A 24,345-nucleotide genomic window follows, 5' to 3' on the forward strand; every position below is an offset into this window, starting at 1 on the left:
CTACAAGGTGCCTCATGTATGAAATTTCCGAATCTGCTAATATTATGCATTGAGGTACCTAAAGCAGCTATGTTCGGTGAGCAAAATCACATGTGCATTAAATCCATAAACATAGCTTTATTAGCCTAGCATTCCAACAGATGATTATATATATTGTAAATTCTGAGAAGAACTATCATTCTTATAGGAAGTGAGTTGCAAAGCAAAGAAGTTACTTTTATTATTCTGCCTAGTGACATTTAAAATTCATATATAATATGGTCACGCAGAAATTAAACCAATAGTACCTCAAACAATAACAGCAATAAAAAGAACATATTCAGTAGCATCGGAATCCTTTTTATCATCGTGAAATAATCTTATGTTTGTAAGATTAACTGTGTCATCATCACAGTGTGTGACTTAAATCATTTAAGTTGTTGGAAATAATTTTAGTTAGGAGAGTGCACCTCAGCTTCTTGCAAACACACAATTTATAGGACCTAAATGAGAGCATTCATTTTAGCTCAGAACATACTAATTTATTAGCCTAGAAGTACTGTTAAACCTCCTGACTAATCAAAAATATGTGTTAGAGTGAGTTGCTGTTATGAATTCAGCCTTTTGGAACTTTCTACCTCTCTTTTCAATTTTCAGTTTGAGACTGTTCTGTTGCTTAATTCCCATCATAATTAATTAATTTATAAATAATTTATGCCCCATCTCCTCCCAAGAAAGGATTTAAGGAGGCTGCATTTAACTAGGAAACTACCATAAATATATAATGAGGTGGATTTCAGTATCCTCTCTTTGGTGACTGGAAGGTCACTCCTCCTTGCCTAGGAGAATAGTGCAATACAGCCGTGTCTATCAGGAGCCCTCTTCCTCCTGCTCTGCCTGTCTCACTTCGGGGGTGTGGGTGCTTGTCCTAGTCAAGACCAGCTTCCAATTCTCTTTCTTCCACATATTAGCTTTGTGATCTGGGGCAGGATACTTAATCTCTCCAAACCCATGTTCTATCTTTAATACAGGGATGATAATTACAGGTACCTCACAGGGTTGTTCAGAGGATTAAAGGAGTTATTATACATAGAAGCTTAGAAAAATACCTGGCAGGTAGTAAGCAATACTCAAATGCTAGCCATTGATATTTTACATCCTTCTGTTCTCAACTAAAATATTATTTCCTCAAAGATGCCTCACTGAGATGCCACCTTAAACCAATACTGATATCTTAGGAGCCTGCACTTTTCTTCATGATCTGTACCATCATTTGCCATTGATATTTAAGGTGCGTAATCTGTTTTTCCCATAAAGCTGTGAGCTCCAGGAGGGCAAGAATGTGTCTGACTCAATGCTCTATCTCTGATATTTAGTACAGTGCCCACCACAAAGCGGTCATTTATTAACTGTTGAATGAATGCATCCAGAGAGACCTGTCTGTAAACATGCTAATCGAGATGGGATTACAAATAATTATTTTGTTAGTTTTGCAAATTTTTATTTAAAAATGTTTAACAATTAATATGTATTTTCCTTATGCAATAAGAAAAGGAAGTAAAATCTTATCATATCACCTTTATGTACTATTGTTAAGTCGCTTCAGTGAGGCAACAGTGGGGCCGAAGAATGGAGTACATTTTTTTTTTTAAAGGACCACTGGAGTAGATTAGTAGTTGTCAATTGGGGGTGATTTTGTCCCCCAGGAAACATTTGGAAATATTTTCAGACATTTTTTGGTTGTCAAACCTGGGAAGTTGCTACTGGTATCTAGTTTGCAGAGGCCAAATTTAACAGAGGCCATGATTATTTAACAGAAATCATCCAGCCTGAAATGTTAATGGTACCACAGTTAAAGAACCCTAGCTTAAATGGATGGAACCTTGTAAAAAATAGTTAAGTTCATGCAATTTACAAAATCGATTGAGCTGTTAAATAATGGGACATCAAAATTTTGAAAATTAGTAAAATTTACTGTGACTTAAAAAATGCTTTTTGGTAATTTGTATTTGCTTTGTGGCATGACTTACTGGTAGTAAAGTAAAAATGAGTATTTAATGTCATATATTCACCCATATGGTCTGTGTCAGTAGAGAACTTTGTACTGTGCTATAGATTTTTCCCTTTTTGACCAATGGAAGTGGTTTTAAAAGAACAGTGTCAATTGACTGCTTGTTCACACACTTATAAATGCCCAATTTGATGGAAATTAAAAATTTTTTTTTTTTTTACATTTATTTTTGAGAGACAGAGAGAGACAGAGTGTGAGCAGGGGAGGGGCAGAGAGAGAGGGAGACACAGAATCTGAAACAGGTTCCAGGCTCCAAGCTGTGAGCAGAGAGCCCGACGCGGGGCTCGAACCCATGGACCGTGAGATCATGACCTGAGCCGAAGTCAGATGCTTAACCGACTGAGCCACCCAGGCGCCCCGAAATTTTTTTCAAGAGCAGTTCATGAGTCAATTTAGCCACAATTATTGGGCAAAGAATACAAATAACCATACCGGTTGTAGATTGTTCTATACAACATACTGGTTGTAGATTGTCCTTGTAGCTCTATAGTAATAAAACAGAAAGAAGGTAGGGCCGTTTAATGTTCATGAGTCTGGTCTATTTGAATTTGAGGGTAACATGTGGGAAAGGATCCACCAGTACAGGCTAGGTGGTACTACAGTAACATCTTTGGTTTAACCCAACAAAGGTTTATTTCTTCTTTGGAGTCCATTGTGCATCTGAGTGACTCTCCCAGACTATTGTCTACATATGACAATTCTGCCTTCCAGGCTGAAGAAGGTGCCCTCATCTTGGAGCTGCACTGCTCCAAGTACATCCTATGGCTGTGGTGCATCATATGGCCTTGTTAGTTGGTGTGGCAAGGAGAAGAGAACGTGGGAAATTGCATGTTAACTCCTTCATGCTCTCACCTGTAACTGACATAGATGAATTCCAGTAACATGTCATTGGCCCAGCAAATTACATGGTCATTCCAGATTTAGGGACCAAGGGAGGTTTAATCTTTTCCTGTTGTATAGGAGAAGCAGAAATATTCCTGAGCATGAGCAATATTTATTATAACCAACTTTAGTGTTTGTTTACTTTTGTATGTGGTTATTCAGAATAGTTTTTTTTTCATGTTTTTTGATGTTTATTTATTTTTGAGAGAGAGAGAGAGAGTGCGAGCAAGGGGGGGCAGAGAGAGAGGGAGACACAGAATCTGAAGCACGCTCCAGGCTCTCACCTGTAAGCACAGAGTCCGATGTGGGGCTCAAGCTCAAGAACTGGGAGATCATGACCTGGGCCAAAGTCGGATGCTTAACTGACTGAGCCACCCAGGTGCCTCCAGAATAGTTTTTAAGAAGGTAGTTGCTACACCTCCCCTGCTCACGCTCTGTTGTCTCTGTCTGTCTCTCAAAAATGAATAAATATTTAAAAAATTTAAGAAAAGGCAGGGTGGGGGGGCGCCTGGGTGGCTCAGTCAGTTGAGTGTCCCGATTTTGGCTCAGGTCATTATCTTGTGGTGAGTTCAGGCTCCGCATTTGGCTATGTGCTGACAGCTAAGAGCCTGGAGACTGCTTTGGATTCTGTCTCCCTCTCTCTCTGCCCCTGCCCTACTCATGCTCTGTTCTATCTGTCTCTCAAAAATGAAAAAACATTAAAAAAATTAAAAAACAAAAAGCAGGTAGTTGCTAAGTGCTTAGATGCCATAATCTTACACCAAAATATCCTAATTTCATTATACTCCTTTTGGGTCTGTCTTTATATCTCACTTAATGTATTTATAATTTGCTTCTAAATGTTTGGACTTCTAAATGAGAATATTTACCAGATGCTGTGGTCTCTGGTTTCCAGAATGGGCTAACATATTCCACAGGGTACTGAATGCTAAAGGATAAAAATGGTGGCCTTTGAATTTTACATAATGGTCAATAATCAAAATGTTATTTTTGTGGTAAGAGGAAAACAAGCAGAATACAAAAAAAATTGGTGAATTCTTAAGATAAAATATGAACCCTATTGAAATTTTGCACTGAAGCAGGCTGCTTTTAGCTGGGGCCCAGAGGAAAGTAAAGTGCCACCAAGGTTACTTTACGGGACAGAGTTGAGAAGCACTGGTGGGTACCTAATTTTTTATTCTGGTTTGAAATGGATATCACCTTAGTTGTTTTCATTCAGGTGGAAATGGTCATATTGTCATGTATTTATTTTTATTTTTTAATTTTAAATGTTTATTTATATTTGAGAGACAGAGAGAGTGCAAGTGGGGGAGGGACAGAGAGAGAGACGGGGACACAGAATCTAAAGCAGGCTCTAGGCTCTGAGCTGTCAGCACAGAGCCCAATGCAGGGTTCAAACCCACGAACCATGAGATCATCCCCTGAGCTGAAGTTGGACGCTTAACCGACTGAGCCACCCAGGCCCCCCTTACCATGTTTTTGAAACAGGAGCTCCTTCAGGGATCTGCTGTTATTCTATCACAAAAATGGGAGTGATTTGTACAAAGAGGAATTCAGAATTTCTACTCCGTATCCACTAGCCGTTTGACATAGGAGAAACTAGATAATAATAATCGCTGTGTTCATTATTCTAGACTACCACATGAACTACCACACCCACCTGTCTGCATTTTACCATGTGATTCTGTGTGTTCATGGTTCTTATTATTTCTAGCTATTTGGACCTGTATGCATTCATTCATAAAACAACTTTGAGCACTGTTGCATGTGTGTGGCATTGAGTTAGATGCTGGCAATTAGGACAAGATGAGTAAAGACAGCCCTTCCTCTCAAGGACATTCTGTGTAGTAGATGATGGCCCCCAGGGGTTGTAAAGTCTCTCATTCATTTCACAGTATTTATTGAGCACTGATATGTGACCGGCACCCAGCAATACTACAGGGAATAGAAGCAGAAGAGTGTTGTGTTTAAGAGTGGAGTCTCAGCAGCCAGACAGTCTGGAATCAGGTTGCATTTTGGGCTTCATGGAAGTTCTTTGACCACCTTGTGCCATGGTTTCCTCGTATGTGAAGTCAGGATGATGCAGCTTTTATCAGGTTGTGGAATTCTTAGGAGGATCATTTGAATTAGTATATATAAAGCACCATTTAACTTTTAGCTCCTACTGTTATTCCTTATTTTTTTCTCATGCTTTACCCCCTCTTCAAACCTATATTTTTTCCCCATCTCTCCTTTTTATTCCCTTAGACCAAACAGTCCCAGTAATTAATCATTAATTTGTCTATTGTAGTTTGTTGGTAACCTGTTAAAAATATTCCCTTAGGAAAACACAGAGGGAAAAATAGAGCTCTATCATTTTCTGGTTTTTATGAAACCTTTTGTTTTGCTTTGTTTTTGTTTTTTGCAGTCATGGGAAAAAGCCATTGCAAATCACATTCTTCAAGGGACTTAATCAGGTAAGACATTTGATTCCAGGGCAAGACAACCCCAATCACAAGTCGTGCTTTGCAGGAGCCACCTCCACTTTTCCAGCCTCTGAAATTCTGAAACATCTGCTGTCCACCTCCATCACTGGGGTCCTGTACTGGTTCCGTAAGCGGGCGTTCATCAGGGGCACACACAGTCGTCAACGGCCTGTGGGGCTGCCTCAGCATCAGAGCAGGAAATACCTGCTACTTTAGAATCTCATACTGCCTTTAATAAGTGCTTCACTGGTGTGATTTAACTTTGTAAAGGAATAGGTGTAAGGAGAACTCAGTGGAGACCCATTCTTCGGCAATATTTGCATTTTATAGGAAGCATACATATAAATTTCCCTTTTCTATAGTAACGTGGCTTTAATCTTAATGAATGCCATTTTGGTAGTTCTCTTCAGAGAGTGGAATTAACATTCACATGTGAACTGGAAATGTTAAAGTGTTATTAGTCTCATGAGGCTTTTGCTTCTGGCTATGCAGTTTGAGAGATTTCATCATAGTTTAGGTGTAGCAAAATACCACCATTTCTGCTTGTTAGAATGAAACTCTCCAAGGTTTCTGTCTACTTCAGGCCAATATTTGATTTTTCAAAGCAGAAAAAAATGTTTTTCCTGACCCTGAATACAAACCCCATGTCAAAAATCAACTGAAAAGCCAGCAAAAATTGGTCATGAGTGCTGAGAAAGCTTTCACTTTCTCGTAACAGTTTTCTTGTCATTACTAACAAATTTCTTAATCTGACTACCTGGGTTATTAATATGGTTCTGTGCAATTTTAGAAATTCTATTCATTTATTTAATGATTTATGTCTTGTTTGGCTTTGCAAAGAATTTAAATTGACAACCCCTTTGTTAAGTTGACAAATTCTTTGTTTAAGAATGCAAAGGTGAGAACTTGGATTTAAGAATTGTGTACAATAATCCTGGGTTTGGGAATGCTGTTTAATTTCTTGCTTTTGTGGCCTGTCTTTTCTCTCAAATATGGAGCCCCTCTTTTTCAGTTGCCCTGCAGGTCATGGTCATTTTACCTTACATAGAGATTCTTGGTTATTAAATAAAAATTTGGATTGCACCCCAGGTTTTGGTGATATAGTAATCAGTACAGGGAGTGTGAAACTTTTAACCTTTTTTTTTTTAAAGATTTTTTTAAGTTTATTTATTATTGAGAGAGAGAGAGAGAGAGGAGAGAGAGAGAGAGACAGAGAGAACGAGCAGGGGAGGGGCAGAGAGAGCAGGAGAGACACAGAATCTGAAGCAGGCTCCAGGCACTGAGCTGTCAGCACAGAGCCCAAAGATAATCTCGTCACATTCCCCTCCAGACTTACCTTTGCTTAATTCTTTAAAAGAATGTTGGCTTTTTCCTTATCTCCTTCTTCAAACCATTAGAAGTGACTTGCAGTGATAAAACCCACTTAAAACAAGCAAGTTTTATCTTACATAGAAAAATGGGAAAATTATAGAAATAAGTTTAAGAAGGTGAAACATTCTTATACCTTGAGTAAGAAATGATTAGTTGCTGTAGTTGAAAATTGAATTTAATTCTCATCTTTTGGGCAGTGAAGTCAAACAGGGAAGTGTAAGAGGCTGTTGGGTTCTCGACGTAAAATAAATAGGATCATTCATGTTCATCTGGAGAGAAACACATTTTCCTACTAGTGAATACTAAGAGGAATATATTAGGTATCTCTTTGTATAAAACTTCCTAAGGCAATGTAACACATAATGTCATACTTTGCAAAAGAAAATGAAACGCATTCTAAAAATATACCTTTCTTATTAGTCTTCAGAAAACGCTAAGGTCATGAAATTTAGATTTTGCAAAATGATTTTTGGGACAGAATGAAAATAATATGATGGTAGTATATTGTTTCTTGAAGATCAAACAGCTGAATATAGTGGCAAGAGCTTGAGAGCCTTATTTAAGTGTGCAATTTAATATGTCCCTTGGACTGAGCCTTCCTCCTGCATTAGGTGCTTTTGAAGTGGGCTTTTGGCACACACGAGATCTTAGTAAGTTTGAATTTTCAGACGTGGGTAAAGTAATAAAATGTTCTACTGTTGGTTCAAGGAGGCTTAGAATACCAGGCATGTTGGCAGAAATGTTGACATCCCATTGTGAAAAGCGTTTTTCTCTTTTTAGTGGAAACTTTCATTGTTGCAAATGTCTTCTGATTAGATAATGGAAGAAACCATTTTCTGAGAGCTTATAGGTGACTCTTAAACCCTGTAACAAAAGAAGCAACTTTTACATATCTTTCCCAGAATTGTTATGGATGATTATTAGAGACTATGGCTACGTGGTTTATATAAATATATATGTTTTTTCCTAAAAGAAGATTTTATAAATAAAAAATCCAGTCAACCATGTTGAAGGCCATTCACCTTTAAACAGTTTGAGGTTCAATTTTATTTCAGTTTCTTTGTTAACATGGAATAATTATTGAATAAAGCATGGTCTCAAATCTCAAGGTATTTGCAGACTTGTAAGGGAATAAAACTCTCTTAACTATTATTTAATTAGAAATAGTATCTTATAAATTTATATTATGAATAAGGACATAGCCCTAAGAAACTGGTTGATATTTTACCATAGAATCATTTGAAAATGCTTGCTAAAAATGTGGAAAAATAATTCAGTTGAGGACCAAAATCTCCATTTTTAAACAAAATCCCCAGGGGATTCAAAAGCAGGAGTCCTTGGTGGACGCTTTGAGAGATAATGGGTGAGAATGGTAACCTTATATTTAATGGACTGACTGGTCATTCTTGCTGCATGGAGACCCAGTTAAAGTGTAATGACTAAGGTCATCTGTAAAGACTAACCTTAATAATCACCTTACAGTTTTACTTGAAGCAAGCTATCCATGGTAATCTCCAGGCATGAAATGTAATGATCTGTTTTATTATTGTTAATTTATGCTCAAGCTTCCTTTTGCTCTTCTTTTTAACCAACATAACAATTATACAGGCTAACTATTTGCCTCAGGGAGATGCTGTAATAGGACTAATTAAATATTTAATATTTTAAAGGACTTAAACAACCTTGTAAGTAATACATTAAGAGGAGATAAAATCATGATGTTCCCTTTAGTAGGAGGAATATTAATGAAGCACTGGGATCAAGCATCCCTTTAATACCCATATCCTATGTCTGTCCAGAAACAGAATAGCATAGTGATTAAATTAGTGGCTTTGACAACCTATGGGTGTTCTTCCCCTTCCTAGCTGCGAGACCTAGAACAAATTTCTTAGTCTTTCTGGGCCAGTTGCACTTGTGTCTCCTATAGGGTGGGGATATGAATATCACCCGCCTTTCTTTCTGAATTGTGATGGCATATAATATATGTGTCTAATAAAGGAAAGTGGTTTTTATTAATATGAGTTAATCCCATATACTACAGATGTTATTGAATTTGTGACTTGTAGATTTTTCTTTTAAACTAGAAATGTAGGGGCGCCTGGGTGGCTCAGTCGCTTGAGTGTCTGACTTTGGCTCAGGTCATGATCTCACGGTTTGTGAGTTTAAGCTCTGCATTGGGCTCTGTGCTGACAGCTCAGAGCCTGGAGGCTGCTTCAGATTCTTTGTCTCCCTCTGTCTACCCCTCCCCTATTCTCTCTCTCTCTCTCAAAAATAAATAAACATTACTAAAAAAAAAAAAAGGAATTTAAACTAGAAATGTAGTTAAGATTTTGGAAATGGATATGTACTTTTAGAACTAATCTCAGACCTGGAAAGAAGGAAGAGTGACAGGAGGAGGAAAAAGAGGAGAGAAGGAGGAGAAAATGCCTTCAAATGTAAACCTACACAGGGGCTAGAGACAAAGGGAAAGCAATCTCTGTTCAGAGGATGGAAACTTATTATAGATATATACAGTCAATGTAAAAATGACCTCAATAATGTGGACAAATCACAGGATCGTGGGATGTTGGAGTATGGAGATCATATAGGAAATGCTTCATTTTCTAAGTCAGTGGTTAGTGAAAGAATCTGAATTAGCAGAATGTTTTCATCCGTTTTTAAAATGACATCTTATTTTTTCAGAGTTCACATAGAAAAAGAAGCCAGAATTAACAAAGATTGAAAAAAAGCTGTCCCTTTGGAAATTGAATCAGAATTAATTGAATGAGTATTTTCATTTTTTTAATGTTTATTTATTTTTGAGAGAGACAGAGACAGAGTGTGAGCAGGGGTGGGGCGGAGAGAGAAGGAGACACAGAATCTGAAGCAGGCTCCAGGCTCTGAGCTGCTAGCACAGAGCCCAACGCAGGGCTCAAACTCATGAACCTTGAGATCATGACCTGAGCCAAAGTGGGACGCTTAACTGACTGAGCCACCCATGGGCCCCATTGAATAAGTGCTTTAAATACATAAAGAGGTACATCTAAAACATTTTTTCAAAGCTGTCTTCCTATTTTCTAGACAGTTTTTCAAGATTTTCCCTTTATAACCAAAGATGTTTTGCAAATTCCTTTCTAATGGAAAGTTTAAATGTAAAATTTATTCATATGGTTTTTCCTGATGATGTGAATTGCAGATTCTGGGGAGACCCAAATACTGAAATTTTATTGAACATTCCCAGTCCACCAGCCTTGTAATTAGCTTTGCTAAAGGAAGTGGTGTTCTCAACTCTGTTCATTCATTCAACAAATATTTATGATTGTTTCTGTGCACTAGGCCATTAGAAAAGAGGATGAGGTTTAAGTTTTCTCAGAAATTATATATTTTTTCATGTCCCCTTAATGTACCATTCCTAAGTATTCTTGCTTTGTTCTTAAAATATATTGACTATGTATTGGTGTTAAGAACTTATTGGAAAATCAGGGTGAGGTTCCACTTTCCTTTCAGGTACAATTGATCCACATTTTTCATGGATTCCATTTTTTGTGAATTCTCCTACTCACTGGAATTTATTTGTAACCCTAAAATCAATTCTCATGGCACTTTTGAGGTCATTCATAGACATGTGCGTGAAAAATTAGAGTTGGCCCATGTACATGTTTCTGAGATCAAACAAGGCCGACCACTTTGCCTTCTTGATTTAGCTTTTGTATTGCGGCCACACATCCTTTGCCTTGTCTGTTTAGTGCCATGTGTTTTGCATTTTTGTGCTTTTTGTTGGTGATTTAAAATGGACCCTAAGCATATTGCTGAAATACTGTCTTGTGCTCCTATGCACAAGAAGGTGTAATGTGCCTTATGGAGATATTGTGTGTGGTAAACTTCATTCAAGCATGTTGGCTGTGATTTCTACATTAATGAATCAATATACATTTAAAAAGGCATTTTTAATCTGAAATACACATAAAACAAGGTTATGCATCAGTTGGTTGATGGAAATGTGATCAGAGGCTTGCAAGAATCTAACCCTGTGTTTTCCCAAGGAACATTCAGTACTTCAGCATCCACAGTGACTTTATAGAACATAACTACCATGAATAAAGATAATCAATTGTATTTACATTTGTTGAGGAGTTTGCTAAATGCTTGTTCTCGGTTATAGCAGTGATCAGAGATTCTTTGGTCGGGCAATTTGGTGACAGTGTTTTGGGAGTCATTCCTGCTCCTCGGGTCCTTCCAGCAATGTGGTAAGGGCCTGATTCCCAACATTACATCTATTCCTGAACTGAATGGTGCCAGAATGGTTTCTGTTATCTACAGTTGAGTCCTGGCTAAATGACTCTTCCTACCTCTGACTTTTAGAATGTTCTCTTCGTCCTTATAAGCCAGAAGATTTGAGATAATTCTGGCATAAATAGTTTATTCTCAAATAGGAGTCATGTAGTAAAAATAACAAAAATTTCCCTTTCGCTTTGGATCTACTCAATATAGGAGCAAATAAACTACGTTCCTGAGGAAACATAACATGAACAGAAATCCACAGTATTAAAGGCCTTGGCCTTTAATTTCATAAATGGTTTCCTAACCTTCTGTTTTAAACACATGATTTGTGTGTTTTGTGTGTTTTGTGTGATTTGTGTGATTTGTGTGTCTATGGCTGAGCTAAACTAATTTTGTAAGATCTGCTATAGGTTAAGATAAAGAAAAGGATAATCATTAGATTATCTAAATTAACTTACTGAAGAAATAGAGTAAAATATTTTAATTTCTTTAATGGGCTCAAGAATTGTCTGGACACTTGAAGTGATTTAACAAATTATGATTTAGCATATTATTGTGAAATTTTGATAGCACCTATCAAACACTGCAAAGAAATGTTTTCACTTATTAATTCCTGTATGTTATCTACAGAACTATTTTAATATATCCCTTTTCTTTTACTATTCGATTGATTGAACTAAAATATACAGAGTAACCATGAGAGGCTTAATGATTTTGATGCCATTTAGTGTCCCATTATTGTTAGTCTCAAATATTTTTATTATCTTAGTGTCAAAAAGAACAACTTCTATCTAAATTTATTTAAATATTGGGAATTATAATAACATTAAATTAATTGAAAATGGGCCTCCAGCTCCATTGTTATACTTCAGCACATCAATTGTTTGAATAAAATCAACGTCCCTTTAAATGATCACTGTTAACATTTAGCAGCCTTACTGTGCCTGCTCTATAAATGTATTCCTTGCTGCATCTGAGGTATCACTTTATACAAACTCGGAGTTGAGTTGTTGCTTTCAAGATATATCCAGTAATGGGTGGATTGTGGATTATAGCTTCTCAGCAGTTCAATTTTAGTTTTTCAGTTTAAATCTCCTTTTCAACTCTGTAAAATTTCTTTACCTACAGAGGTAGGTCATCAAAGGTAAGGAAATCTTTTTAATCTCAGGGTAATGTGAGTCATGAGAATGCTCCACTTCTTCCTTCCATTCTGTTGTCAGTGGTTAGAAATTTTCTTTCTCAGATGTCAATGTTGCTGTATACTGTCTATCCTAGACTTACTGGAGCCATTTTGGAACATTTCAAATTTATTTCATTGGGCGATTGACATTTCTTATCAGGACGCCCAAACAGAGCTCACCTGGACTCCCTCCTTTGCTCTGTCCATTTTGCTCCCTCAGTCTTCCCAGAGAGACTCAGTATTAACCTATGCGGACACTTTGTTGTTGTTTAAACATGATCCATATACCATGATACAGGTAACATTTAATCAGGCTTGTATATTCTCCTATTTTGGGGCTTATGGAATGTCTCCAATTTTTCACTAGTATGAATAGCTGTGGGAAGTCTTAATTTGTCTTGTAGGTTATTTCTTTTGTCCATATTCCCCAAAGTGGAATTAACAAGGCAATGGGCAGGAACCATTTTATGCACTCATTCTTTCATCAAATATTTATTCATTTCCTGATATATGTCAGAATTTGTGCTAGCTGCTGGGCATATGGTGGTGATTATTTAAAAATAAAAGAGATGTGGTTTCTGCCCTTAATTTTCATGTGCCAAATTGTTCTCCAGAAAGAGTGAACAATTTTCAGAACCCCCAACCTTTTTCATTCCTTTGATCTTTCCAGTGTTGGCTTTTAAATTGTATTTCCTTTCTGCTAGTTTAATGACTATGTAATGGCACTTAAAAATGATCTTGATTTGTGTTTGTTTAGTTATTTGTGAAGAGGTGCATTTCTCCCCAAATCAGCAATTTATTCATCTTTTCTTTTTGTTTTATTTTAATGGGCTAATTGGTAGATTATTTCCCCTTTGATTAAATAGGAATTTCTTTTTCTTCATTTTCCAGGAATGCTATTTTAAGCTTTAATTAGACATAATTAGACACAGAAGAATGATGTTTAGCAATTCGAATAAATACTCATCTTGAAATAGAACATATAATGAATTTAAAGATCATTAAGGTAATCCTAATACATTTGGCTTAAATGATTGAAAAAACCCCGTGAGATCAAATAGCATTTTTGCTTATCCATAAATATATTAGAACTAATTTTATGACACTATGGCTAGAAGAAAAAGAACATAATATGATAATTAATGAGTCCTTTAGGAAACAAAACTAAATTAAACACATTTTAACTTACTAAAAAAAAACTCAAGGCAAAAATTACCTTTATCAGATCATCGTTGAATAGGCTTCTTCAGGAGCCTACATACATTTTCAGTTAAAAATCCTTAGTCTTATAGGAATTTAAACAGATTTTCTGACCCATTAATAGCAGTTTCGCAGCTACAGCATTCTCATAACCACCAGAGAACTTTAAACTATCTGTTCAGCAGGGACAGCCCAGCTTTGGAGTATGTCTACCCTAGCTGGCTCTATGCGGGATCAGTGCCTTTACTCTCTGCGGCTCCCACATCTTCCCCAGGCTTCCTTTCCATCAGACTTCTGGACCCTAAACGACTCCTGTATGAATTCTCTTACCGTTGCTTTTGATTTGCATCCTATGGGAAAAGACTGAATGTGAAAATGTTTTAGGGGAGCAAAACTACATATAAAAATAAGCAATAACAGCAAAAACAATGCAATTTATACAATAGACCATGGCAGAAGTTCATCTGCTGGTTTTCTTTTTCAATCTTAGAAACAGAGTAGTATTTGAGCAGATTACTTCATTTCTCCTCAGTTTCTCTTTCTGGCAAGTTTTAGGTTTTCTCATCCAGTCTCCCGATCCCTAGGACATGCATATACACAGACACACCCCACAGGTGGTGTGGTGGGGCTGAAACTGATAAAAATCTTAAAAAAGAAGTTCTTAGGTTGAGCCACATGGGATTACTGTTATTTGATCATGGTTTAACCCAACATGAAGGCCAACTGTGCATCTTCCTTCAATAGGAAACCTCATAAGTATGTAAATGCTAATAGGTCAGCAAAGCAAGGTGAAAAAAATTGAACAAAGCCCATTGTTTGTCACCCCCCAGGTTGATAGTATGAAACACACAAAAAGTCAAACAAATCAAAATATATTGTAAAGCAGACTTTTTTCAGCTGTACATTGTGCAGTATTATTCCTTCAGGGTTACTAGCATACTGGGGCTTCAGAATAGTCAATACGTCCTTTCATTCCGTTTACCCATCCATGATTTCAGAAGCATGACTGCTGGTCCCAGATTCTGCTAGGATCTGTGAGGAGTAAAAAGATGTCATAATTTTTCTCTGCCCGTGACAGTCTAGTTGAAGAGCACAAGACAAAATTATGGAGAAGTTTGAGAATGAGTCCAAGGCAAATACCTGATAATAAAGAGCAGGGTGAGTTCCTAAGGTGCAGTAGGGTTTCACAGTAAGAGAAAGTTCACCATAAGTGTATTCCATCCAACCTGGAAACACTTCTTGGGGAAGTGTTAGGAATCATAGTAGAAAAGATAGTGTATGTTTAGGATTGTCAAAGAGGGATAGTCTACCCTTTAGTTAGTATGTGACATTTCCATTTGCTCTAGAGTAGCCTAGGTACTTTAACTGAATCCATGATGCTTCCTAGATGGCTGATTTATGACGTTAGGAGAATTTACGTATTTTGAGAACCTGCCTCACTGAATTCTTCTTGATGACATAATTGATCTACTTAGCATCATCAATAACTTTTTTCCTGTGGGTAAAGGACAAAAAATGTTAATTGTATTTTTTTAGGACTTGTGCTAGACTTTTCAGAATGTGTAAAAAAAATCCCTGAAATTTAACCAAGAAAGCACTAAAATTTTCTTGACACACCCAGTAGTCATGATTCCCACCAAAAGGAGACTGTTTTTTTCTCATCTCACCTATTCAGGAGAGAAATCATATGAGTAAGAGACAAACTCACAGAACATAATAAAATAACTGTCATACATCAAGGAGGAGATTTTTAGGTTTGTGCTTTGCATTGAAGAGAGAGTACAAATAAGATTAAGCAAGATTCTCCTCCTTTAGACTTAAAAAAATGAATAACTTCCTTATAGTTTGTCATGAATACAAATTATATACAAATGACAGAAGAGGAGAAAAACCACTATGCCATTCAAATTTTAGTATTGTCTTCTAAAGTATAGGACTTGTCAGGATAAGAGAGACCAAACTTGTTTTCTGATGTGCAAAACACCTCTAAGTATAGAAAGAGGAAAAAGATAATGATACTTAGGGGTTTTTAAAAATGAAATAGACTCATTTACCAAGATGATTAGGAGCAGTCAAATAAGCAAAGTTTATTGCTTGCTGTAAATTTTCCACATCATTCCCGCTCCAGGGTGCTTTATTCTTAGCGCATGTGCAGAAAATACACTGTCACTTATGGTCTTCAGCAGCGTAGGAATGGAAAGTTTTTAATCCAGGGTCTCTGTACCACTTGTAAATCATTGGTATGCTGACCAATGATTTTCTCTCAGCTGGGGATAAAAGTTCCTGGAATTGAAATCACTCCTCCTCCATTTCCCTTTCAGGTTTGTGTCAGCCTCAATTCCCTCTATCTTTAGCAGAGAACATTCTCAACCTTGAAGCAGCTGATAGTTTAGTGAGGCTTATTTACATGTCTAGACCCACCTAAAAGAGCCAAGTATTGCATAAGTTGGTACTTTATATGCTCTCTTCTGTCCTTTTCAAAGGTTTTCATGCATATAAATATCCCCTCCCAGATTGCGAGGCCTCTGGGGGCAGAGACGTCTTACATTTCTTTTTCCTTACCTTCCTCCCTTGCCCCCATCAGTGTGGCCTGTGCTTCTCCTATCCTTCTCCATAACCGTTTTCTTAATTCAGAATATGCAGGTCATTCTTAATATTTACTGCTAAATTCTTGGTGAATTTAATTCAGAGTTACACTAACTACAGAGAGAAAAAACTGTGCCAGCAAATTCACCAATATGTCTGCACTCTGGTTTATTCATTGCACATTTGCATTTTATAGATTTTTTTTCCCCTTATCGGGGAAGAAAAACTACCAACAAAAGGATAAAGCTGAGGAATATTAGACCTTGTAGCTGTGGGCTGCCCCTAAACTGTGCAAAAGATTTTGCGGGCGAGCCAGATAGGATCCTGAGGGAGCAATTTCAGGGCAGAGAGGCAGAATGAATCCCGTTCAGGTGAAGAGAGAAACATTTATTCATTAAGACAGAAGTTGAGGGGGAGAGGAAGTGAAAGGGGCCGAAGACCTCAGAAGGAAAGAAATGGTTATAGAGTCCTGGGAGGAGATATTGTTGGAAATTTTGAAGTCTAAAGTACCAGCCAAGGGCATTGTATTGCTTCCTCTTGGGGAAAAAGAGGCCTTAGGGTTCAATTCATTTGTTTTGGACTAATAACACAAAAAAGCTCCTGGCTCTACCCTATGATTTTAAATATGAACAAAAAATAGCCGTAGAGGGAAAAGCAGGCTACAGTATGTGACCACCATTGTACTAAAGAACATGAAATTACAAATCAATGAGTGACTTGAAAGAAGATTAAAATTTGTTTGTTGGTCTATTTTTAAGCCTTTCTTTTATAAGGCTAGGAAAGAGGGTTATATAAAGTTTAGCCAGCTTTTCGTAAGATAATCTAAATGCACCTTTTCCACCTTCTGTTCTCAGATTTGGCAGCAAAAAATTGTTCTGATCACAGTTCCTTGAAGTATAATTACTTCGTCAAAAGAAAACATAATTAGAACTGATATTTTAAAATGCGCCGTAATTGTATTTAAAGATTTGATAATTTGCTCACGTACTAAATGTTCTGTTAATTTAGCAACAACTAACACTGCCGGAGTCAGGAAATGATCTGACGGTTTTTCTCTTTCCTGTTTTAAAAATACCATCTATTCTGCCCTTTTGTCTATTCAAAGAGATACAGTCAATTTCAGTGGCGGATTGAATTAAGTGCTCTGCACAGCTTTATGAGTGTCAGGTCCATTTATTTCCTCTGTTCTAGTGCACTTTTGCACGTGTCTCATACCGTTGCTGCAGCAAGAGTAGCTCGGGATTCCAGCACACCCTTAAAGGTCTCTTCGTTCGTAACCTCAATCAGCATAAATCTGTCTCTCTGTTCCTTATTCCTGCCCTGAAAACTCTGAAGATCCTCTCCTTCCTTTACTGTTCTCAATTATTTCTTAAAAAAAAAAAAAAATCCCTTCCATGTGGCAGCAGTTTGATCGATTGAATCCCCCCACTAATAACAAGCTCTTGTCATGTTGCCCACATGCGGATTCAGATCAATAAATCAAAGATTTTCAGAGTACAATATTTCTTATAAAGAAAGGGGCTCCTTTTTCACAAACCGTAAAACTACACAGAATAAATACTGTGTAGACCCATGGGTTTCAGAAAGACCCAGAGACGTCAAGTTTGAGATAGAAAACAAATTTAAGTGAATTAATTATTCTTGGTTCACATCATCTAAGGCTAGCGTTGTCAAAGCCAAGACAGATACATGACTGTCTTCTCTTTTTCTGCGGAGGGTGTGTACCTGCTACCCTACTTTCTGGGACCTCGGTATTTAGATGCAGGGCCTGATCTGAGCATGTGCGGTTCGGAAGTGATTTAGACGACTGTAAGAAGTGGAGTTTCTGGAGTCAGGTGCTCTGACCCTGAATCTCAGCTCCCTCATAGAACCTTTGGCAAACTATTTAGCCTCTCTGAACTTACCCCCATATGTGTAAAGCAAGAGTAGTGATAGTACCTACCTTTTCAGTTGTTGTGAGGCATTTAGAGTGGTTAGTTATTATTATTATCACTCTGGATTAAATACTGTCTAGCCAAATATTTCAAACAAATTACAAGCTGTGATGGCTCACTTAAGCCTGGAATATTTTCTCCTAGAGTTTAACTTCTGGTTAATTGACAGTAACTCTTTGTTAGAATCCCATACACTTCTAGTTAATTTTTTTCTTCTTCTTTCCCTTCAACCAATTTCTCATTGCAATGAATATTGTAGTGGTTGTTTTCCAATTTCACATTTGAAGTGAAAATATGTATAGGAATTATATGGATAAAATATAATTTTCTCGGGGCGCCTGGGTGGCTCAGTCGGTTAAGCGGCCGACTTCGGCTCAGGTCATGATCTCATGGTCCGTGAGTTCGAGCCCCGCGTCGGGCTCTGTGCTGACAGCTCAGAGCCTGGAGCCTGTTTCGGATTCTGTGTCTCCCTCTCTCTCTGCCCCTCCCCTACTCATGCTCTGTCTCTGTCTCAAAAATAAATAAACATTAAAAAAAATTAAAAAAAATAAATAAAATATAATTTTCTCATTACTGAATTTTGTTCTGTGGTGCAAATTAACCAGTTGAAGTTAAGAGTAACTGGAAGGGCATGAAAATATATTTGAGGAATATAAATTTCAATCTCTTATTTTGTCTAGGCCCTTTTTTTCACCATGATCTGATATCGATTTGCAGAAGTGGGGTGGATGGAAAAAAATGGCAATCAATTCAGGTCATTAAAATAATTGAACAGAAGAAAGAAATTCAATGTTTGCTCCAGTTGTAATGCAGTAGTGAATTCTCATTTGTGACGTACATCGTTCAGCGTGAACTTGATAAAGAATAGGGCTTCCTTCTCATTGTAATATTTTATTTTATCTGAAATGTTGGCATTTAACCAATTTGTTGATCATAGTCCTCATGTTCTTCAGGTTAAAAATTTTTTGATTGCAAAATAAGTTTATGTTTTATACCAAACTATAATGACACCAAAGTAAATTTATGAATAACTAGTGTTTGGTTAGGATTATGGGATGATACTAGATCTTTGAAGGTCACTTGAATTGTTTTCATTTGATATTTCTCAACATGAATAATGTAGCCAGGTAAAACTGTAGAAACTGGACTTTTAGTTTTTTAAGTGAACACAATACGCTCACCTGGCATTGAAAGATGGCATACTTAGAAACTGTAGGAAAATGTTTTTCTGTAAAACCGCGTTAGTTTCCAAATAATGAAGACCATTTAATTGGCCATGGAGATAAGTTTGAAATAGAACAGAGTAAAAATGAGTGCTTGGATGTAATATCTTTTGGGAAAAATTAAAGAGTGTTGATAATTTTCTTTTTTGGAAAAGTTAAAGAATATTCACAGAAGTGGTTTGAACTAGCATCTTTAGTTTTGACTGAAGAGACAGTCATAGGATATGCAAGCTAGAATCAGAAAGGATTAAAAAAAAGCCAAAGAAACAAAAAATGGCTTCTTGTTTGACCATTCTGACCATTGACAGAAGAACTATGATTGACTCTCAGATTGTTAGTTTTATGGGACCAGCTAAATATTTATTGTTGGCTTAAGGGAAGTGGCACATCAGTAAATATTCCAGGACCAAAGGGTTATTAATAATGTTGGCTTGGTTTGATTCCTAGAGGGGACGTGGAACTGATTTTCTTTATTTGAATCTGCAGCCTGAAGGTGGAAAGATGCGGCCTGCTGCAGCACAGGTGTTATTAAATGCTTATCTTGCCTCAGACCACAGTGTGACTGTTGTTTAACGCTAACTGTATGCTACATCTCACTGGGAAAAGGAGTTGAATCGTTCCTTAAGGAGTCTCTGGAAGCACTGTGTTGTGTATAGTGTTGTGTATATGTCTTGCTAATTGTACAATATTTGCTACCACATCCTTTTCTTTTTGTCAAAAGCTGGGGGCCAATACTTAAAAAAAATGTTTTTCTTCTCTACCAGCATCTGCTCAATGATCTGAAAAATCTTTGCCTTAGTAATTCAGGATGATAGTATTCCTTTCAGTTTGATTCAAATTTAGCAGATATTTATTGGGGCCTTACCCTGTACCCCAAGCCCTTTGCTAGTCACGTGAGATTATGAAGATGAATATGACAGTCCAGTCCCACAGGAGCTAATAATATATGGGTGACAGGCACTTCTCAAGAACAAAACAAAACAAAAATCAAACCCAAAAACCTCTAAGTGTAATATGAGTTACTGAAGTTGCCTTAAGTAAGGAGACTTCACTTCAGTTGGGATGGATTTTGTCCAGGGAGAGAAGGGAAAGGAGATTCCCAGTCGGAGAATAGGATGTGTCAAGGAACAGAGGTATGACAGGTCATACAGTTGTTAGGAAACTGTGAGGTCCAGTGTGTGGTAAATTATAACACAGTTTGTTCATCTCTTTTGATGAACTCCAAGGGCTTGGTCATCTTCTTAAACTGCTCTTTCTACTTTATCTCTTATGACTCCCACAGCATACCTCTTACACCATTCCCTGAATATCTATTTAAAAGTACAGAATCATTAGCACTGAATACTCAATGTTTTTACTGGAATGCACCATTTGAGTTTATCAACGTTACAACATTCATTGCAGATCTTGGAGTTGGAATGGAAAGTGCCAGTTTTTATTACCTAGTCAAAGAACTTCACGTGAGGATTGATTATGATGTTGAGTTGTAGATTAAACCAGACCTGTACGTTGAAGCACTGACAGGAAAGTGGATCTAATGGTCCTCACAGGTGGCCTCAGAGGCCATCTGCATACTTCGCAAAGACTGGCTCTTGGATCACAAATATAACTGTATTATACTTTTCAGAGCGTAAGTTTTCAACAAATGTTTGTAGAAAGAATGAAGGGATGTATGAAATGCCACATCTCCATTGGATCAGGTGAAGTCATAGATCTCTGCTTAGACTGTTTACATTTGACACTGGAGATAAATGTCATGATCGTTAGGGTCTCTATTCCAGAATAATAAAATAACCTCCCTGGCAGAATGCAAAATGCAATACTAAACTCTGGTCTGGGGTGTGGGATACAGAGAGTTAACTGGTTAGAGAAGAAAGTTTTTGAAAGAGTTGTTAGTAGTGTGTGATGCAGTCCAATAATTGTTGATTATAAAAGTCACCAGCTTTTGGTTCCTGCCTGTGGTTTTAATTAGTTTTAATGAATGTAAATCATGTGGTCCTCTACTGACCTGCTCAAGTTCATTACTCACTGGGTTGTCTGCAGCTGGTTGTTTCGGGATTCACTGTCATGCTTAGGAAGACGAGCTCTTGTCACTCACACAGTCTCAAGCTAGGGCGATTCTCTTCCCCCGGGATGAAATTCAGTCCATACCGAGCATTTGGCTTCAGTGCTCAGCCTGTGTGTTAATGACCCCGTGGGTGGTGTGAGAGGAAGACTCACAGATGCCAGGTGGGTGTAGACTCTGGATTTCATATATGAAGTAAGCCCCAGAAATGGCTTTTCTGGTGTCTGCCTTATTAAACTTTTTGCCGATTATATACTTAATAATTTGATCTTATTAAAACAACTGGTAGGAGGGAGGAGTAGATTTAGTGCTTAAACTCAATTTAACATATCATGGGACCATTTTACAGGTGAGAGTAGGTACCTTTAGTTGCATGATTGTTCAATCTGGCTGTACTTTTTTTTTTAACTTTTTAAAAATGTTTTTGTTTATTTTTGAGAGCAAGAGAGACAGGGAGAGCAGGGGAGGGGTGGAGAGAGAGAGGGAGACAGAATGTGAGTGGGGGAGGGGCAGAGAGAGAGGGAGACACAGAATCGGAAGCAGGCTCCAGGCTCTGAGCTGTGAGCACAGAGCCCAACATGGGGCTCGAACTCATGACCTGAGCCAAAGTCACGCAACCCACTGAGCCAGTCAGGCACCCCAATCTGGCTGTACTTTTGAATTACCTGGAGAGCTTTAAAAAAACTCCACATATAGCCTCAACCCAAATCAATTAAATAAGAACTTCTAATCAATTAAATAAGAAACTTACTGATTCTAGGGATCTGGGATTGGCTCTCTTTCTCTTTCTTTTTGTTTTGAAATAATTTAAATCTGACAGAAAAGTTACAGAAACTCAGTTATACTTTTTTTAATCTACATTCAACAGTTTTTGACATATTACAACATTTGGTTTATCTCTCTATATATTGTTATTTTTTTCTGAACTATTTGAAATTATGTAGTTTTTTGTTTTTGATAATTTTTATTTTTTATTTTTTTAGCATTTATATTTTCTCAGCTTTTATGGATATATTCTTGACATGTAACATATATAAGCTTAAGGTATACAACTTGGTGATTTGATACACGTATTTATTGTGACATGATTACTACAATAAGGTTTGTTAACACCTCCATCCATTAATGTAATTACCATTTTTTCTTTTTTGTGGTAATCACATTTAAGATCTATTCTCTTAACAACTTCCAAATATACAGTACAGTAATATTAATTATAATCACTATATTGTACATTAGATTCTATAACTTATTAATCTTATAGCTGGAAGTTTGTACCCTTTTGACCTGCGTCTCCCCATGTCCCCCACCACCCTGCCCTTGGCAAACACTATTCTACTCTGTATTTTTTTATGAGTTCAGCTTTTTTAGATTCCACCTTAAGTGACGTACCTTTCTCTCTGTGACTTGTTTCACGCAGCATAATACCCTCTAGGTTCATCCATGTTGTCACAAAAGGCAGGATATCCATCTTTGTATGGCTGAATAATATTCCATTGTGTGTATATACTACATCTTCTTTATCCATTCATCTGTCAGTGGACACTTAGGTTGTATCCATGTCTTGGCTATTGTGAATCGTGCTGCAGTGAATATGGGGGTGCAGTTACCTCTTAGTGATTTCATGTCTTTCAGATACGTCCCCGGGAGTGGGATTGCTGCGTCATATGGTAGTTACATTTTTCATTTTTTTGAGGAACCTCCATACTGTCTTTTTAGACTGTACCAATTTACATTCTCACCAACAACGCACAGGGGTTCCCATTCCCTCATATCCTCACCAACACTTGTTATGTCTTGTGTTTTTGATACTAGCCATTCTGGTAGGGATGCGATGTCATCTCATTGTGGTTTTGATTTGCATTTCCTTGATGACGAGTGATGTTGGACATCTTCCTATTTTCTGTTGATCATTTGTATGTCTTCTTTGGAAAATATGTCTTTTCAGATCTGTTGCTCATTTTAAAATCAAATTATTTTATTTATTTTTTGCTATTGAGTTGAGTGGATTTTTAAATTTATTTTGGATATCAACCCCTTATCAGATGCATAATTTGCAGATATTTTCTCCAATGCCATAGGTTGCTTTGAAAATATGTTGTATACAGCATGCCTCTTGAACCAGTAACTTTTCAGTGTGTATTTCCTTAAAACAAGGATATTCTCTTATGCAGCCAAATTATAGCAATAAAATTAAGGAAACTTAACATTTATATAATACTTTTATCTCATTTGTAAACTGTATTTTGATTTTATCAATTTCTCCGGTAGTGTCTTCAATAGTTAAAATTTTATGTGTTAAATTGGCTAGATCATGGGGTATCCAGAGATTTGGTCAGACATTATTCTGGGTGTTTCTGTGAGTGTGTTTTTGGGTGAGATTAATATTTATTTATTTATTTATTTATTTATTTATGCATTCATTTTATGAGACTAACATTAAAATCAGTAGGCTGCATAAAGCAGTTTGCTTTCCCTAATGTGGTGGGCCTCATCCAATCAGATGAAAGCCTGAACTAGACAAAAAAAACAAAAAAAAAACTCACCCTCACAGTCCCAGAGTAAGAATGAATTCTTCCTGTCTGATGATCTGAGACATCAGCTTTTTCATGCCTTTAGGCTCAGACTGAGACACCAACTCTTCTTCATTGTCAAGCAGGCAGGTTTTTTAGACTGGAACTATGCCATTGGTTCTCCTGGGTGTCCTACTTGCCAACTCACCCTGCAGATTTTGGGACTTGCCAGCCTCCTTAGTTGCCTGAACCAGTTCCTTATAATAAATCTCTTTCAATATAGACACACACACACACACACACACACACACACACACACACACACATTTTATTGATTCTGTTTCTCTGGAGAATGCAAATACAATATCCTTTACAGAACTTTTCCCCTAGTTCAAGATTGTGTATTGCATTTAGTCATCATATGTCTTCATATGGTAGTCTTCTTTAAACTGGAAGAACTCCTCAACTTTGTTTTTCATACCATTGATGTTTGTTAAGAACATAGGACAATTATTTTACAACATGGCGTTCTACTTGGATGTCTTTGATGTTTGCTTTGATTGCATCCAGGTTACATATTTTTGGCGGAATACTACATACGAATTATTTTCCTTCT

The 24,345-nt window shown here is 37.0% G+C and overlaps 1 long non-coding RNA gene across 2 annotated transcripts; it reads right to left on the reverse strand.

Annotated features, from left to right (window-relative positions):
* Window positions 1-4,356: 4,356 nt before the first annotated feature.
* LOC124523863 (uncharacterized) lies at window positions 4,357-22,710 on the reverse strand. 2 transcript variants are annotated; one of them, XR_006965130.1, is made up of 4 exons: window positions 22,609-22,710; window positions 13,425-14,440; window positions 6,902-7,632; window positions 4,357-5,039 (listed from the first exon to the last, which is right to left on the reverse strand). It is a non-coding gene; the product is annotated as an uncharacterized LOC124523863 (long non-coding RNA). The 2 variants fall into 2 exon arrangements; XR_006965129.1 differs by having other exon boundaries at window positions 6,734-7,632.
* Between the last annotated feature and the right edge of the window lie 1,635 nt (window positions 22,711-24,345).

Source organism: Lynx rufus, unplaced genomic scaffold (assembly GCF_022079265.1).
Source record: "Lynx rufus isolate CCGP_SWC_20201006 ecotype Redwood Valley unplaced genomic scaffold, mLynRuf1.p SCAF_4, whole genome shotgun sequence".
In the NCBI taxonomy this organism is placed as follows: domain Eukaryota; kingdom Metazoa; phylum Chordata; class Mammalia; order Carnivora; family Felidae; genus Lynx; species Lynx rufus.